The sequence below is a fragment of the Ambystoma mexicanum genome, unplaced genomic scaffold (assembly GCF_040938575.1).
Source record: "Ambystoma mexicanum isolate Mex_15411 unplaced genomic scaffold, UKY_AmexF1_1 Mex_scaf84, whole genome shotgun sequence".
Lineage (NCBI taxonomy): Eukaryota > Metazoa > Chordata > Amphibia > Caudata > Ambystomatidae > Ambystoma > Ambystoma mexicanum.
The window spans coordinates 836,465-855,289 of NW_027182504.1; the positions used below are offsets into that span (position 1 = coordinate 836,465).

At 35.5% G+C, this 18,825-nt stretch overlaps 3 non-coding genes across 3 annotated transcripts; all 3 read right to left on the reverse strand.

Annotated features, from left to right (window-relative positions):
* Positions 1-2,851: 2,851 nt before the first annotated feature.
* TRNAC-GCA (transfer RNA cysteine (anticodon GCA)) lies at positions 2,852-2,923 on the reverse strand. The gene has a single exon. It is a non-coding gene; the product is annotated as a tRNA-Cys (tRNA).
* Positions 2,924-8,515: 5,592 nt separating this feature from the next.
* On the reverse strand, positions 8,516-8,587 carry TRNAC-GCA (transfer RNA cysteine (anticodon GCA)). The gene has a single exon. It is a non-coding gene; the product is annotated as a tRNA-Cys (tRNA).
* An 8,335-nt stretch (positions 8,588-16,922) lies between these two features.
* TRNAC-GCA (transfer RNA cysteine (anticodon GCA)) lies at positions 16,923-16,994 on the reverse strand. Its single transcript has one exon. It is a non-coding gene; the product is annotated as a tRNA-Cys (tRNA).
* Positions 16,995-18,825: the final 1,831 nt, after the last annotated feature.

The following is an 18,825-nucleotide window of genomic DNA, read 5'->3' on the forward strand; positions in this document are numbered from 1 at the left end:
AATGTTTACTTCAATTTATTTAATTAACAAAAATATTTCTACAGGTAAAACAGATAGATAAAGGAAGCACCCAGATTTGAACTAGGGACCTCTTGATCTGCAGTGAAATGCTCTACCCCTGAGCTATAACCCAATTTCTGAAATGTTCACCTTTATTTATTCAGTAATATGTACAAAGTGGAAACAACATGCAATCACCACCAAAGCAATGCATTTTCAGCTGCAACCAAACCCTCCTTATAAGTATAAGGGGTACAAAAGATGTCCTTTATCTGCCTTGGTAAAATACAGTGAGGTTTCCATTGCAAAAATTCATACATTTCGTACTACATGTAGATCTTGGAACATGGAAAAAAAAAACTTTTGTCAAATGCACAAATTCTGCAAAACATAACTGCTTCTCTACTGCAGTTTGTTGATTTTGTGCTAAGAGCATAGTTAAACCCAATTGTTCATTGTTTTATATATGAAATGATGATATATCCTATTGTTTCTTACAGTACATTGGGTTGAAAAACATTTTAACAGGATCTTTTGACGAAGGTATATGGTTATGAAACAGGGACTTCTTGAACTGCACTCCTACGCTCTACCACTGAGTTAAACCCTTGAATGCTGAAAACTGCCCTTTTTTAAAAAGGTAATAGAGTGGGTGACTGTATGGAACTTGTAGACTAATGACATCAGTGCACTTCTGGTCAGCTGTACACATTAATACATTTCATTAAGGGCATATTATTGGTTTCCACCACAGTTTTATAACATTCATATGAGCTTCCAATGGACTATTTCAAACTGATAATATCACCAGTAGAACTTGGGTGAATGTAAAACACAGCTTGTATCATATGAAGAAATCCTAAACAGTTTCATGGTGTTTACCGTATGTTTCAGGAGTATTTCAAATGTAGAAATGTGTTGCTCATTTCATCAAATGCTAAGATTGTAAATGTTTTTTTCTACAGGTAAAACAGTTGAACAAGAGGGCACCCAGATTTGAACTAGGGACCGCTTGATCTGCGGTTAAATGCTCTACCACTGAGCTATACCCCCAATTTTGAAAAGTTCACCTTTATTAATTCAGTAATATGTACAAAGTGCAAGCAACATGCAATCACCATCAAAGCAATGCATTTTCAGCCACCAAACCATCCTTATAAGTATATGGGGTGCGAAGGATGTCCTTTATCTGCCTTGGTAAAATACAGCGAGGTTTCCATTGCAAGAATTCATACATTTCGTATCACATGTAGATCTAGGAACATGGAAAAAAAATCTTTTGTCAAATGCACAAATTCTGCAAAATGTAACTGCTTATCTACTGCAGTTTGTTGATTTTGTGCTAAGAGCATAGTTAAACCCAATTGTTCATTGTTTTGTATATGAAATGATGATATATCCTATTGTTTCTTAAAGTGCATTGGGTTGAAAAACATTTTAACAGGATCTGTTGAAGAGGGTATATGGTTATGAAACAGGGACTTCTTGAACTGCACTCCTACGCTCTACCACTGAGTTAAACCCTTGAATGCTGAAAACTGCCCTTTTTTTAAAAAGGTGATAGAGTGGGTGACTGTATGGAACTTGTAGAACTAATGACAACAGTGCACTTCTGGTCAGCTGTACAAATTAATACATTTCATTAAGGGCATATTATTGGTTTCCTCCACACTTTTATAACATTCATTAGAGCTTCCAATGGACTATTTCAAACTGATAATATCACCAGTAGAACTTGGGTGAATGTAAAACACAGCTTGTATCATATGAAGAAATCCTAAAGAGCTTAATGGTGTTTACCCTATGTTTCAGGTGATGATCAGGAGTATTTCAAATGTAGAAATGTGTTGCTCATTACATCAAATGCTAAGATTGTAAATGTTTTTTTCTACAGGTAAAACAGTTGAACAAGAGAGCAGCCAGATTTGAACTAGGGACCTCTTGATCTGCGGTTAAATGCTCTACCACTGAGCTACACCGCCAGTTCCGAAAAGTTCACCTTTATTTAATCAGTAATATGTACAAAGTGGAAGCAACATGCAATCACCATCAAAGCAATGCATGTTCAGCCACCAAACCCTCCTTATAAGTATAAGGGGTGTGAAGGATGTCCTTTATCTGCCTTGGTAAAATACAGTGAGGTTTCCATTGGAAGATATCATACATGTAGATCTTCGAACATGGAAAAAAAATCTTTTGTCAAATGCACAAATTCTGCAAAATGTAACTGCTTCTCTACTGCAGTTTGTTGATTTTGTGCTAAGAGCATAGTTAAACCCAATTCTTCATTGTTTTGTATATGAAATGATGATATATCCTATTGTTTCTTACAGTGCATTGGGTTGAAAACATTTTAACATGATCTATTGAAGAGGGTATATGGTTATGAAACAGGGACTTCTTGAAAAGCACTCCTACGCTCTACCACTGACATAAACCCTTGAATGCTGAAAATTGACCTATTTTAAAAAGGTGATAGAGTGGGTGACTGTATGGAACTTGTAGAACTAATAAAATCAGTGCACTTCTGGTCAGCTGTACAAATTAATACATTTCATTAAGGGCATATTATTGGTTTCCACCACAGTTTTATAACATTCATATGAGCTTCCAATGGACTATTTCAAACTAATCATATCACCAGTAGAACTTGGGTGAATGTAAAACACAGGATGTATCATATGAAGAAATCCTAAACAGTTTCATGGTGTTTACCCTATGTTTGAGGAGATGATCAGGAGTATTTCAAATGTAGAAATGTGTTGCTCATTACATAAAATGCTAAGATTGTAAATGTTTTCTTCAATTTATGTAATTAAAATAATATTTCTACAGGTAAAACAGTTGAACAAGGGGGCACCCAGATTTCAACTAGGGACCTCTTGATCTGCAGTCAAATGCTCTACCACTGAGCTATACCCCCAGTTCTGAAAAGTGCACCTTTATTAATTCAGTAATATGTACAAAGTGCAAGCAACATGCAATCACCATCAAAGCAAAGCATTTTCAGCCACCAAACCCTCCTTATAAGTATATGGGGTGCGAAGGATGTCCTTTATCTGCCTTGGTAAAATACAGTGAGGTTTCCATTGCAAGAATTCATACATTTCGTATCACATGTAGATCTTGGAACATGGAAAAAAAATCTTTTGTCAAATGCAAAAATTCTGCCAAAAGGTAACTGCTTCTCTACTGCAGTTTGTTGATTTTGTGCTAAGAGCATAATTAAACCCAATTGTTCATTGTTTTTTATATGAAATGAAGATATATCCTATTGTTTCCTACAGTGCATTGGGTTGAAAAACATTTTAACAGGATCTATTGACGAGGGTATATGGTCATGAAACAGGGACTTCTTGTACTGCACTCCTACGCTCTACCACTGAGTTAAACCCTTGAATGCTTAAAACTGCCCTTTTTTAAAAAGGTGATTGAGTGGTGACTGTATGGAACTTGTAGAACTAATGACATCAGTGCACTTCTGGTCAGCTGTACAAATTAATACATTTCATTAAGGGCATATTATTGGTTTCCACCACAGTTTTATAACATTCATATGAGCTTCCAATGGACTATTTCAAACTGATAATATCACCAGTAGAACTTGGGTGAATGTACAACGCAGCGTGTATCATATGAAGAAATCCTAAACAGTTTCATGGTGTTTACCCTATGTTTCAGGAGTATTTCAAATGTAGAAATGTGTTCCTCATTACATCAAAAGCTAAGATTGTAAATGTTTACTTCAATTTATTTAATTAAAACAATATTTCTACAGGAAAAACAGTTGGACAAGGGGGCACCCAGATTTGAACTAAGGACTTTTGATCTGCAGTGAAATGCTCTACCCCTGAGCTATACCCCCATTTCTGAAATGTTCACCTTTATTTATTCAGTAATATGTACAAAGTGGAAGCAACATGCAATCACCATCAAAGCAATGCATTTTCAGCCACCAAACCTTCCTTATAAGTATATGGGGTGCGAAGGATGTCCTTTATCTGCCTTGGTAAAATACAGTGAGGTTTCCATTGCAAGAATTCATACATTTCGTATCACATGTAGATCTTGGAACATGGAAAAAAAATCTTTTGTCAAATGCACAAATTCTGCAAAATGTAACTGCTTCTCTACTGCAGTTTGTTGATGTTGTGCTAAGAGCATAGTTAAACCCAATTGTTCATTGTTTTGTATATGAAATGATGATATATCCTATTGTTTCTTACAGTCATTGGGTTGAAAAACATTTTAACAGGATCTATTGAAGAGGGTATATGGTTATGAAACAGGGACTTCTTGAACTACACTCCTACGCTCTACTACTGACATAAACCATTCAATGTTGAAAACTGGCCTTTTTTAAAAAGGTGATAGAGTGGGTGACTGTATGGAACTTGTAGAACTAATGACATCAGTGCACTTCTGGTCAGCTGTACACATTAATACATTTCATTAAGGGCATATTATTGGTTTCCACCACAGTTTTATAACATTCATATGAGCTTCCAATGGACTATTACCAACTGATAATATCACCAGTAGAACTTGGATGAATGTAAAACACAGCTTGTATCATATGAAGAAATCCTAAACAGTTTCATGGTGTTTACCCTATGTTTCAGGAGATGATCAGGAGTATTTCAAATGTAGAAATGTGTTGCTCATTACATAAAATGCTAAGATTGTAAATGTTTTCTTCAATTTATTTAAAAAAATATTTCTACAGGTAAAACAGCTGAACAAGGGGGCACCCAGATTTGAACTAGGGACCTCTTGATCTGCAGAGAAATGCTCTACCACTGAGCTATATCCCCGTTTCTGAAATGTTCACCTTTATTTATTCAGTAATATGTACAAAGTGGAAGCAACATGCAATCACCATCAAAGCAATGCATTTTCAGCCACCAAACCCTCCTTATAAGTATAAGGGGTACAAAAGATGTCCTTTATCTGCCTTGGTAAAATACAGTGAGGTTTCCATTGCAAGGATTCATACATTTCGTATCACATGTAGATCTTGGAACATGGAAAAAAAAATCTTTTGTTAAATGCACAAATTCTGCAAAATGTAACTGCTTCTCTACTGCAGTTTGTTGATGTTGTGCTAAGAGCATAGTTAAACCCAATTGTTCATTGTTTTGTATATGAAATGATGATATATCCTATTGTTTCTTACAGTGCATTGGGTTGAAAAACATTTTAACAGGATCTATTGAAGAGGGTATATGGTTATGAAACAGGGACTTCTTGAACTACACTCCTACGCTCTACCACTGACATAAACCCTTCAATGTTGAAAACTGCCCTTTTTTAAAAAGGTGATAGACTGGGTGACTCTCCGGAACTTGTAGAACTAATGACATCAGAGAACTTCTGGTCAGCAGTACAAATTAATACATTTCTTTAAGGGCATATTATTGGTTTCCACCACAGTTTTATAACATTCATATGAGCTTCCAATGGACTAGTTCAAACTGATCATATCACCAGTAGAACTTGGGTGAATGTAAAGCACAGCATGTATCATATGAAGAAATCCTAAACATCTTAATGGTGTTTACCCTATGTTTCAGGTGATGATCAGGAGTATTTCAAATGTAGAAATGTGTTGCTCATTACATAAAATGCTAAGATTGTAAATGTTTACTTCAATTTATTTAATTAAAAAAATATTTCTACAGGTAAAATAGTTGGATAAGGGGGCACCCAGAATTGAACTAGTGACCTCTTGATCTGCAGTGAAATGCTCTATCCCTGAGCTATAACCCCATTTCTAAAATGTTCACCTTTACTTATTCAGTAATATGTACAAAGTGGAAGCAACATGCAATCACCATCAAAGCAATGCATTTTCAGCCACCAAACCCTCCTTATAAGTATAATGGGTACAAAAGATGTCCTTTATCTGCCTTGGTAAAATACAGTGAGGTTTCCATTGCAAGAATTCATACATTTCGTATCACATGTAGATCTTGGAACATGGAAAAAAAATCTTTTGTCAAATGCACAAATTCTGCAAAACGTAACTACTTCTCTACTGCAGTTTGTTGATTTTGTGCTAAGAGCATAGTTAAACCCAATTGTTCATTGTTTTTTTATATGAAATGATATATCCTATTGTTTCTTACAGTGCATTGGGTTGAAAAACATTTTAACAGGATCTATTGACGAGGGTATATGGTTATGAAACAGGGACTTCTTGAACTGCACTCCTACGCTCTACCACTGAGTTAAACCCTTGAATGCTGAAAACTGCCCTTTTTTAAAAAGGTGATAGAGTGGGTGACTGCATGGAACTTGTAGAACTAATGACATCAGTGCACTTCTGGTCATCTGAACAAATTAATACATTTCATTAAGGGCGAATTATTGGTTTCCACCACAGTTTTATAACATTCATATGAGCTTCCAATGGACTATTTCAAACTGATAATATCACCAGTAGAACTTGGGTGAATGTAAAACACAGCTTGTATCATATGAAGGAATCCTAAACAGTTTCATGGTGTTTACCCTATGTTTCAGGAGTATTTCAAATGTAGAAATGTGTTGCTCATTACATCAAATGCTAAGATTGTAAATGTTTTTTTCTACAGGTAAAACAGTTGAACATGAGGGCACCCAGATTTCAACTAGGGACCTCTTGAACTGCAGTCAAATGCTCTACCACTGAGCTATACCCTCAATTTTGAGAAGTTCACCTTTATTAATTCAGTAATATGTACAAAGTGCAAACAACATGCAATCACCATCAAAGCAATGCATTTTCAGCCACCAAACCCTCCTTATAAGTATATGGGGTGCGATGGATGTCCTTTATCTGCCTTGGTAAAATACAGTGAGGTTTCCATTGCAAGAATTCATACATTTCGTATCACATGTAGATCTTGGAACATGGAAAAAAATCTTTTGTCAAATGCACAAATTCTGCAAAATGTAACTGCTTCTCTACTGCAGTTTGTTGATTTTGTGCTAAGAGCATAGTTAAACCCAATTGTTCATTGTTTTGTATATGAAATGATGATATATCCTATTGTTTCTTAAAGTGCATTGGGTCGAAAAATATTTTAACAGGATCTATTGAAGTGGGTATATGGTTATGAAACAGGGACTTCTTGAAAAGCACTCCTACGCTCTACCACTGACATAAACCCTTGAATGCTGAAAATTGCCCTTTTTTAAAAAGGTGATAAAGTGGGTGACTGTATGGAACTTGTAGAACTAATAACATCAGTGCACTTCTGGTCAGCTGTACAAATTAATACATTTCATTAAGGGCATATTATTGGTTTCCACCACAGTTTTATAACATTCATATGAGCTTCCAATGGACTATTTCAAACTAATCATATCACCAGTAGAACTTGGGTGAATGTAAAACACAGCATGTATCATATGAAGAAATCCTAAACAGTTTCATGGTGTTTACCCTATGTTTCAGTAGATGACCAGGAGTATTTCAAATGTAGAAATGTGTTGCTCATTACATGAAATGCTAAGATTGTAAAAGTTTACTTCAATTTATTTAATTGATAAATATTTCTACAGGTAAAACAGTTGGACAAGGGGGCACCCAGATTTGAACTAGGGATCTCTTGATATTCAGTGAAATGCTCTACCCCTGAGCTATAACCCCATTTCTGAAATGTTCACCTTTATTAATTCAGGAATATGAACAAAGTGGAAGCAACATGCAATCACCTTCAAAGCAATGCATGTTCAGCCACCAAACCCTCCTTATAAGTATCAGGGGTGTGAAGGATGTCCTTTATCTGCCTTGGTAAAATACAGTGAGGTTTCAATAACAATAATTCATACATTTCGTATCACATGTAGATCTTGGAACATGGAAAAAAATCTTTTGTCAAAAGCACAAATTCTGCAAAATGTAACTGCTTCTCTACTGCAGTTTGTTGATTTTGTGCTAAGAGTATAGTTAAACCCAATTGTTCATTGTTTTGTATATGAAATGATGATATATCCTATTGTTTCTTACAGTGCATTGGGTTGAAAAACATTTTAACAGGATCTATTGAAGAGGGTATATGGTTATGAAACAGGGACTTCTTGAACTACACTCCTACGCTCTACCACTGACAAAAACCCTTGAATGTTGAAAACTGCCCTTTTTAAAAAGGTGATAGAGTGGTTGGCTGTATGGAACTTGTAGAACTAATGACATCAGTGCACTTCTGGTCAGCTGTACAAATTAATACATTTCATTAAGGGCATATTATTGGTTTCCACCACAGTTTTATAACATTCATATGAGCTTCCAATGGACTATTTCAAACTGATAATATAACCAGTAGAACTTGGGTGAATGTAAAACACAGCTTGTATCATATGAAGAAATCCTAAACAGTTTCATGGTGTTTACCCTATGTTTCAGGAGATGATCAGGAGTATTTCAAATGTAGAAATGTGTTGCTCATTACATGAAATGCTAAGATTGTAAATGTTTACTTCAATTTATTTAATTGATAAATATTAATACAGGTAAAACAGTTGGACAAGGGGGCACCCAGATTTGAACTAGGGACCTCTTGATCTGCAGTCAAATGCTGTACCACTGAGCTATACCCCCATTTCTGAAAAGTTCACCTTTATTAATTCAGTAATATGTACAAAGTGCAAGCAACATGCAATCACCATCAAAGCAAAGCATTTTCAGCCACCAAACCCTCCTTATAAGTATATGTGGTGCGAAGGATGTCCTTTATCTGCCTTGGTAAAATACAGTGAGGTTTCCATTGCAAGAATTCATACATTTCGTATCACATGTAGATCTTGGAACATGGAAAAAAAATCTTTTGTCAAATGAAAAAATTCTGCAAAATGTAACTGCTTCTCTACTGCAGTTTGTTGATTTTGTGTTAAGAGCATAGTTAAACCCAATTGTTCATTGTTTTGTATATGAAATGATGATATAGCCTATTGTTTCTTACAGTGCATTGGGTTGAAAAACATTTTAACAGGATCTATTGAAGAGGGTATATGTTTATGAAACAGGGACTTCTTGAAACGCACTCCTACGCTCTACCACTGACATAAACCCTTGAATGCTGAAAACTGCCCTTTTTTAAAAAGGTGATAGAGTGGGTGACTGTATGGAACTTGTAGAACTAATGACATCAGTGCACCTCTGGTCATTTGTACAAATTAGTACATTTCATTAAGGGCATATTATTGGTTTCCACCACAGTTTTATAACATTCATATGAGCTTCCAATGGACTATTTCAAACTGATAGTATCACCAGTAGAACTTGGGTGAATGTAAAACACAGCTTGTATCATATGACGAAATCCTAAACAGTTTCATGGTGTTTACCCTATGTTTCAGGAGATGATCAGGAGTATTTCAAATGTAGAAATGTGTTCCTCATTACATCAAATGCTAAGATTGTAAATGTTTTTTTTCTACAGGTAAAACAGTTGAACAAGGGGGCACCCAGATTTGAACTAGAGACCACTTGATTTGCAGTCAAATGCTGTACCACTGAGCTATACCCCCAGTTCTGAAACGTTCACCTTTATTAATTCATGAATATGAACAAAGTGGAAGCAACATGCAATCACCCTCAAAGCAATGCATTTTCAGCCACCAAACCCTCCTTATAAGTATAAGGGGTACAAAAGATGTCCTTTATCTGCCTTGGTAAAATACAGTGAGGTTTCCATTGCAAGAATTCATACATTTCGTATCACATGTAGATCTTGGAACATGGAAAAAAAAACTTTTGTCAAATGCACAAATTCTGCAAAACGTAACTGCTTCTCTACTGCAGTTTGTTGATTTTGTGCTAAGAGCATAGTTAAACCCAATTGTTCATTGTTTTTTATATGAAATGATGATATATCCTATTGTTTCTTACAGTACATTGGGTTGAAAAACATTTTAACAGGATGTATTGACAAGGGTATATGGTAATGAAACAGGGACTTCTTGAAAAGCACTCCTACGCTCTACCACTGACATAAACCCTTGAATGCTGAAAACTGCCCTTTTTTAAAAAGGTGATAGAGTGGGTGACTGTATGGAACTTGTAGAACTAATGACATCAGTGCACTTCTGGTCAGGTGTACACATTAATACATTTCATTAAGGGCATATTATTGGTTTCCACCACAGTTTTATAACATTCATATGAGCTTCCAATGGACTATTTCAAACTAATCATATCACCAGTAGAACTTGGGTGAATGTAAAACATAGCTTGTATCATATGAAGAAATCCTAAACAGCTTAATGGTGTTTACCCTATGTTTCAGGAGATGATCAGGAGTATTTCAAATGTAGAAATGTGTTCCTCATTACATCAAATGCTAAGATTGTAAATGTTTACTTCAATTTATTTAATTAAAAAAATATTTCTACAGGTAAAGCAGTTGGACAAGGGGGCACCCGGATTTGAATGAGGGACCTCTTGATCTGCAGTGAAATGCTCTACCCCTGAGCTATAACCCCATTTCTGAAATGTTCACCTTTATTTATTCAGTAATATGTATAAAGTGGAAGCAACATGCAATCACCATCAAAGCAATTCATTTTCAGCCACCAAACCCTCCTTATAAGTATAAGGGGTACAAAAGATGTCCTTTATCTGTCTTGGTAAAATACAGTGAGGTTTCCATTGCAAGAATTCATACATTTCGTATCACATGTAGATCTTGGAACATGGAAAAAAAACTTTTGTCAAATGCACAAATTCTGCAAAACGTAACTACTTCTCTACTGCAGTTTGTTGATTTTGTGCTAAGAGCATAGTTAAACCCAATTGTTCATTGTTTTTTATATGAAATGATATATCCTATTGTTTCTTACAGTGCATTGGGTTGAAAAACATTTTAACAGGATCTATTGACGAGGGTATATGGTTATGAAACAGGGACTTCTTGAACTGCACTCCTACGCTCTACCACTGAGTTAAACCCTTTAATGCTTAAAACTGCCCTTTTTTAAAAAGGTGATTGAGTGGTGACTGTATGGAACTTGTAGAACTAATGACATCAGTGCACTTCTGGTCAGCTGTACAAATTAATACATTTCATTAAGGGCATATTATTGGTTTCCACCACAGTTTTATAACATTCATATGAGCTTCCAATGGACTATTTCAAACTGATAATATCACCAGTAGAACTTGGGTGAATGTAAAACACAGCTTGTATCATATGAAGGAATCCTAAACAGTTTCATGGTGTTTACCCTATGTTTCAAGAGTATTTCAAATGTAGAAATGTGTTGCTCATTACATCAAATGCTAAGATTGTAAATGTTTTTTTCTACAGGTAAAACAGTTGAACAAGAGGGCACCCAGATTTCAACTAGGGACCTCTTGATCTGCAGTCAAATGCTCTACCACTGAGCTATACCCCCAATTTTGAAAAGTTCACCTTTATTAATTCAGTAATATGTACAAATTGCAAGCAACATGCAATCACCATCAAAGCAATGCATTTTCAGCCACCAAACCCTCCTTATAAGTATATGGGGTACGATGGATGTCCTTTATCTGCCTTGGTAAAATACAGTGAGGTTTCCATTGCAAGAATTCATACATTTCGTATCACATGTAGATCTTGGAACATGGAAAAAAATCTTTTGTCAAATGCACAAATTCTGCAAAATGTAACTGCTTCTCTACTGCAGTTTGTTGATTTTGTGCTAAGAGCATAGTTAAACCCAATTGTTCATTGTTTTGTATTTGAAATGATGATATATCCTATTGTTTCTTAAAATGCATTGGGTTGAAAAACATTTTAACAGGATCTATTGAAGAGGGTATATGGTTATGAAACAGGGACTTCTTGAAAAGCACTCCTACGCTCAACCACTGACATAAACCCTTGAATGCTGAAAACTGCCCTTTTTTAAAAAGGTGATAGAGTGGGTGACTGTATGGAACTTGTAGAACTATTGACATCAGTGCACTTCTGGTCAGCTGTACAAATTAATACATTTCATTAAGGGCATATTATTGGTTTCCTCCACACTTTTATAACATTCATATGAACTTCCAATGGACTATTTCAAACTGATAATATCACCAGTAGAACTTGGGTGAATGTAAAACACAGCTTGTATCATATGAAGAAATCCTAAACAGCTTAATGGTGTTTACCCTATGTTTCAGGTGATGATCAGGAGTATTTCAAATGTAGAAATGTGTTGCTCATTACATCAAATGCTAAGATTGTAAATGTTTTTTTCTACAGGTAAAACAGTTGAACAAGAGGTCACCCAGATTTGAACTAGGGACCGCTTGATCTGCGGTTAAATGCTCTACCACTGAGCTATACCCCCAATTTTGAAAAGTTCACCTTTATTAATTCAGTAATATGTACAAAGTGCAAGCAACATGCAATCACCATCAAAGCAATGCATTTTCAGCCACCAAACCCTCCTTATAAGTATATGGGGTGCGAAGGATGTCCTTTATCTGCCTTGGTAAAATACAGCGAGGTTTCCATTGCAAGAATTCATACATTTCGTATCACATGTAGATTTAGGAACATGGAAAAAAAATCTTTTGTCAAATGCACAAATTCTGCAAAATGTAACTGCTTCTCTACTGCAGTTTGTTGATTTTGTGCTAAGAGCATAGTTAAACCCAATTGTTCATTGTTTTGTATATGAAATGATGATATATCCTATTGTTTCTTAAAGTGCATTGGGTTGAAAAACATTTTAACAGGATCTGTTGAAGAGGGTATATGGTTATGAAACAGGGACTTCTTGAACTGCACTCCTACGCTCTACCACTGAGTTAAACCCTTGAATGCTGAAAACTGCCCTTTTTTAAAAAGGTGATAGAGTGGGTGACTGTATGGAACTTGTAGAACTAATGACATCAGTGCACTTCTGGTCAGCTGTACAAATTAATACATTTCATTAAGGGCATATTATTGGTTTCCTCCACACTTTTATAACATTCATATGAGCTTCCAATGGACTATTTCAAACTGATAATATCACCAGTAGAACTTGGGTGAATGTAAAACACAGCTTGTATCATATGAAGAAATCCTAAACAGCTTAATGGTGTTTACCCTATGTTTACCCTATGTTTCAGGTGATGATCAGGAGTATTTCAAATGTAGAAATGTGTTGCTCATTACATCAAATGCTAAGATTGTAAATGTTTTTTTCTACAGGTAAAACAGTTGAATAAGAGGTCAGCCAGATTTGAACTAGGGACCTCTTGATCTGCGGTTAAATGCTCTACCACTGAGCTACACCGCCAGTTCCGAAAGGTTCATCTTTATTTATTCAGTAATATGTACAAAGTGGAAGCAACATGCAATCACCATCAAAGCAATGCATGTTCAGCCACCAAACCCTCCTTATAAGTGTAAGGGGTGTGAAGGATGTCCTTTATCTGCCCTGGTAAAATACAGTGAGGTTTCCATTGCAAGAATTCATACATTTCGTATCACATGTAGATCTTGGAACATGGAAAAAAAATCTTTTGTCAAATGCACAAATTCTGCAAAATGTAACTGCTTCTCTACTGCAGTTTGTTGATTTTGTGCTAAGAGTATAGTTAAACCCAATTGTTCATTGTTTTGTATATGAAATGATGATATATCCTATTGTTTCTTACAGTGCATTGGGTTGAAAAACATTTTAACAGGATCTATTGAAGAGGGTATATGGTTATGAAACAGGGACTTCTTGAACTACACTCCTGTGCTCTACCACTGACATAAACCCTTCAATGTTGAAAACTGCCCTTTTTTAAAAATGTGATAGAGTGGGTGACTCTATGGAACTTGTAGAACTAATGACATCAGTGCACTTCTGGTCAGCTGTACAAATTAATACATTTCATTAAGGGCATATTATTGGTTTCCACCACAGTTTTATAACATTCATATGAGCTTCCAATGGACTATTTCAAACTAATCATATCACCAGTAGAACTTGGGTGAATGTACAACACAGCGTGTATCATATGAAGAAATCCTAAACAGCTTAATGGTGTTTACCCTATGTTTCAGGTGATGATCAGGAGTATTTCAAATGTAGAAATGTGTTGCTCATTGCATAAAATGCTAAGATTGTAAATGTTTACTTCAATTTATTTAATTAACAAAAATATTTCTACAGGTAAAACAGATAGATAAAGGAAGCACCCAGATTTGAACTAGGGACCTCTTGATCTGCAGTGAAATGCTCTACCCCTGAGCTATAACCCAATTTCTGAAATGTTCACCTTTATTTATTCAGTAATATGTACAAAGTGGAAACAACATGCAATCACCACCAAAGCAATGCATTTTCAGCTGCAACCAAACCCTCCTTATAAGTATAAGGGGTACAAAAGATGTCCTTTATCTGCCTTGGTAAAATACAGTGAGGTTTCCATTGCAAAAATTCATACATTTCGTACTACATGTAGATCTTGGAACATGGAAAAAAAAAACTTTTGTCAAATGCACAAATTCTGCAAAACATAACTGCTTCTCTACTGCAGTTTGTTGATTTTGTGCTAAGAGCATAGTTAAACCCAATTGTTCATTGTTTTATATATGAAATGATGATATATCCTATTGTTTCTTACAGTACATTGGGTTGAAAAACATTTTAACAGGATCTTTTGACGAAGGTATATGGTTATGAAACAGGGACTTCTTGAACTGCACTCCTACGCTCTACCACTGAGTTAAACCCTTGAATGCTGAAAACTGCCCTTTTTTAAAAAGGTAATAGAGTGGGTGACTGTATGGAACTTGTAGACTAATGACATCAGTGCACTTCTGGTCAGCTGTACACATTAATACATTTCATTAAGGGCATATTATTGGTTTCCACCACAGTTTTATAACATTCATATGAGCTTCCAATGGACTATTTCAAACTGATAATATCACCAGTAGAACTTGGGTGAATGTAAAACACAGCTTGTATCATATGAAGAAATCCTAAACAGTTTCATGGTGTTTACCGTATGTTTCAGGAGTATTTCAAATGTAGAAATGTGTTGCTCATTTCATCAAATGCTAAGATTGTAAATGTTTTTTTCTACAGGTAAAACAGTTGAACAAGAGGGCACCCAGATTTGAACTAGGGACCGCTTGATCTGCGGTTAAATGCTCTACCACTGAGCTATACCCCCAATTTTGAAAAGTTCACCTTTATTAATTCAGTAATATGTACAAAGTGCAAGCAACATGCAATCACCATCAAAGCAATGCATTTTCAGCCACCAAACCATCCTTATAAGTATATGGGGTGCGAAGGATGTCCTTTATCTGCCTTGGTAAAATACAGCGAGGTTTCCATTGCAAGAATTCATACATTTCGTATCACATGTAGATCTAGGAACATGGAAAAAAAATCTTTTGTCAAATGCACAAATTCTGCAAAATGTAACTGCTTATCTACTGCAGTTTGTTGATTTTGTGCTAAGAGCATAGTTAAACCCAATTGTTCATTGTTTTGTATATGAAATGATGATATATCCTATTGTTTCTTAAAGTGCATTGGGTTGAAAAACATTTTAACAGGATCTGTTGAAGAGGGTATATGGTTATGAAACAGGGACTTCTTGAACTGCACTCCTACGCTCTACCACTGAGTTAAACCCTTGAATGCTGAAAACTGCCCTTTTTTTAAAAAGGTGATAGAGTGGGTGACTGTATGGAACTTGTAGAACTAATGACAACAGTGCACTTCTGGTCAGCTGTACAAATTAATACATTTCATTAAGGGCATATTATTGGTTTCCTCCACACTTTTATAACATTCATTAGAGCTTCCAATGGACTATTTCAAACTGATAATATCACCAGTAGAACTTGGGTGAATGTAAAACACAGCTTGTATCATATGAAGAAATCCTAAAGAGCTTAATGGTGTTTACCCTATGTTTCAGGTGATGATCAGGAGTATTTCAAATGTAGAAATGTGTTGCTCATTACATCAAATGCTAAGATTGTAAATGTTTTTTTCTACAGGTAAAACAGTTGAACAAGAGAGCAGCCAGATTTGAACTAGGGACCTCTTGATCTGCGGTTAAATGCTCTACCACTGAGCTACACCGCCAGTTCCGAAAAGTTCACCTTTATTTAATCAGTAATATGTACAAAGTGGAAGCAACATGCAATCACCATCAAAGCAATGCATGTTCAGCCACCAAACCCTCCTTATAAGTATAAGGGGTGTGAAGGATGTCCTTTATCTGCCTTGGTAAAATACAGTGAGGTTTCCATTGGAAGATATCATACATGTAGATCTTCGAACATGGAAAAAAAATCTTTTGTCAAATGCACAAATTCTGCAAAATGTAACTGCTTCTCTACTGCAGTTTGTTGATTTTGTGCTAAGAGCATAGTTAAACCCAATTCTTCATTGTTTTGTATATGAAATGATGATATATCCTATTGTTTCTTACAGTGCATTGGGTTGAAAACATTTTAACATGATCTATTGAAGAGGGTATATGGTTATGAAACAGGGACTTCTTGAAAAGCACTCCTACGCTCTACCACTGACATAAACCCTTGAATGCTGAAAATTGACCTATTTTAAAAAGGTGATAGAGTGGGTGACTGTATGGAACTTGTAGAACTAATAAAATCAGTGCACTTCTGGTCAGCTGTACAAATTAATACATTTCATTAAGGGCATATTATTGGTTTCCACCACAGTTTTATAACATTCATATGAGCTTCCAATGGACTATTTCAAACTAATCATATCACCAGTAGAACTTGGGTGAATGTAAAACACAGGATGTATCATATGAAGAAATCCTAAACAGTTTCATGGTGTTTACCCTATGTTTGAGGAGATGATCAGGAGTATTTCAAATGTAGAAATGTGTTGCTCATTACATAAAATGCTAAGATTGTAAATGTTTTCTTCAATTTATGTAATTAAAATAATATTTCTACAGGTAAAACAGTTGAACAAGGGGGCACCCAGATTTCAACTAGGGACCTCTTGATCTGCAGTCAAATGCTCTACCACTGAGCTATACCCCCAGTTCTGAAAAGTGCACCTTTATTAATTCAGTAATATGTACAAAGTGCAAGCAACATGCAATCACCATCAAAGCAAAGCATTTTCAGCCACCAAACCCTCCTTATAAGTATATGGGGTGCGAAGGATGTCCTTTATCTGCCTTGGTAAAATACAGTGAGGTTTCCATTGCAAGAATTCATACATTTCGTATCACATGTAGATCTTGGAACATGGAAAAAAAATCTTTTGTCAAATGCAAAAATTCTGCCAAAAGGTAACTGCTTCTCTACTGCAGTTTGTTGATTTTGTGCTAAGAGCATAATTAAACCCAATTGTTCATTGTTTTTTATATGAAATGAAGATATATCCTATTGTTTCCTACAGTGCATTGGGTTGAAAAACATTTTAACAGGATCTATTGACGAGGGTATATGGTCATGAAACAGGGACTTCTTGTACTGCACTCCTACGCTCTACCACTGAGTTAAACCCTTGAATGCTTAAAACTGCCCTTTTTTAAAAAGGTGATTGAGTGGTGACTGTATGGAACTTGTAGAACTAATGACATCAGTGCACTTCTGGTCAGCTGTACAAATTAATACATTTCATTAAGGGCATATTATTGGTTTCCACCACAGTTTTATAACATTCATATGAGCTTCCAATGGACTATTTCAAACTGATAATATCACCAGTAGAACTTGGGTGAATGTACAACGCAGCGTGTATCATATGAAGAAATCCTAAACAGTTTCATGGTGTTTACCCTATGTTTCAGGAGTATTTCAAATGTAGAAATGTGTTCCTCATTACATCAAAAGCTAAGATTGTAAATGTTTACTTCAATTTATTTAATTAAAACAATATTTCTACAGGAAAAACAGTTGGACAAGGGGGCACCCAGATTTGAACTAAGGACTTTTGATCTGCAGTGAAATGCTCTACCCCTGAGCTATACCCCCATTTCTGAAATGTTCACCTTTATTTATTCAGTAATATGTACAAAGTGGAAGCAACATGCAATCACCATCAAAGCAATGCATTTTCAGCCACCAAACCTTCCTTATAAGTATATGGGGTGCGAAGGATGTCCTTTATCTGCCTTGGTAAAATACAGTGAGGTTTCCATTGCAAGAATTCATACATTTCGTATCACATGTAGATCTTGGAACATGGAAAAAAAATCTTTTGTCAAATGCACAAATTCTGCAAAATGTAACTGCTTCTCTACTGCAGTTTGTTGATGTTGTGCTAAGAGCATAGTTAAACCCAATTGTTCATTGTTTTGTATATGAAATGATGATATATCCTATTGTTTCTTACAGTCATTGGGTTGAAAAACATTTTAACAGGATCTATTGAAGAGGGTATATGGTTATGAAACAGGGACTTCTTGAACTACACTCCTACGCTCTACTACTGACATAAACCATTCAATGTTGAAAACTGGCCTTTTTTAAAAAGGTGATAGAGTGGGTGACTGTATGGAACTTGTAGAACTAATGTCATCAGTGCACTTCTGGTCAGCTGTACACATTAATACATTTCATTAAGGGCATATTATTGGTTTCCACCACAGTTTTATAACATTCATATGAGCTTCCAATGGACTATTACCAACTGATAATATCACCAGTAGAACTTGGATGAATGTAAAACACAGCTTGTATCATATGAAGAAATCCTAAACAGTTTCATGGTGTTTACCCTATGTTTCAGGAGATGATCAGGAGTATTTCAAATGTAGAAATGTGTTGCTCATTACATAAAATGCTAAGATTGTAAATGTTTTCTTCAATTTATTTAAAAAAATATTTCTACAGGTAAAACAGCTGAACAAGGGGGCACCCA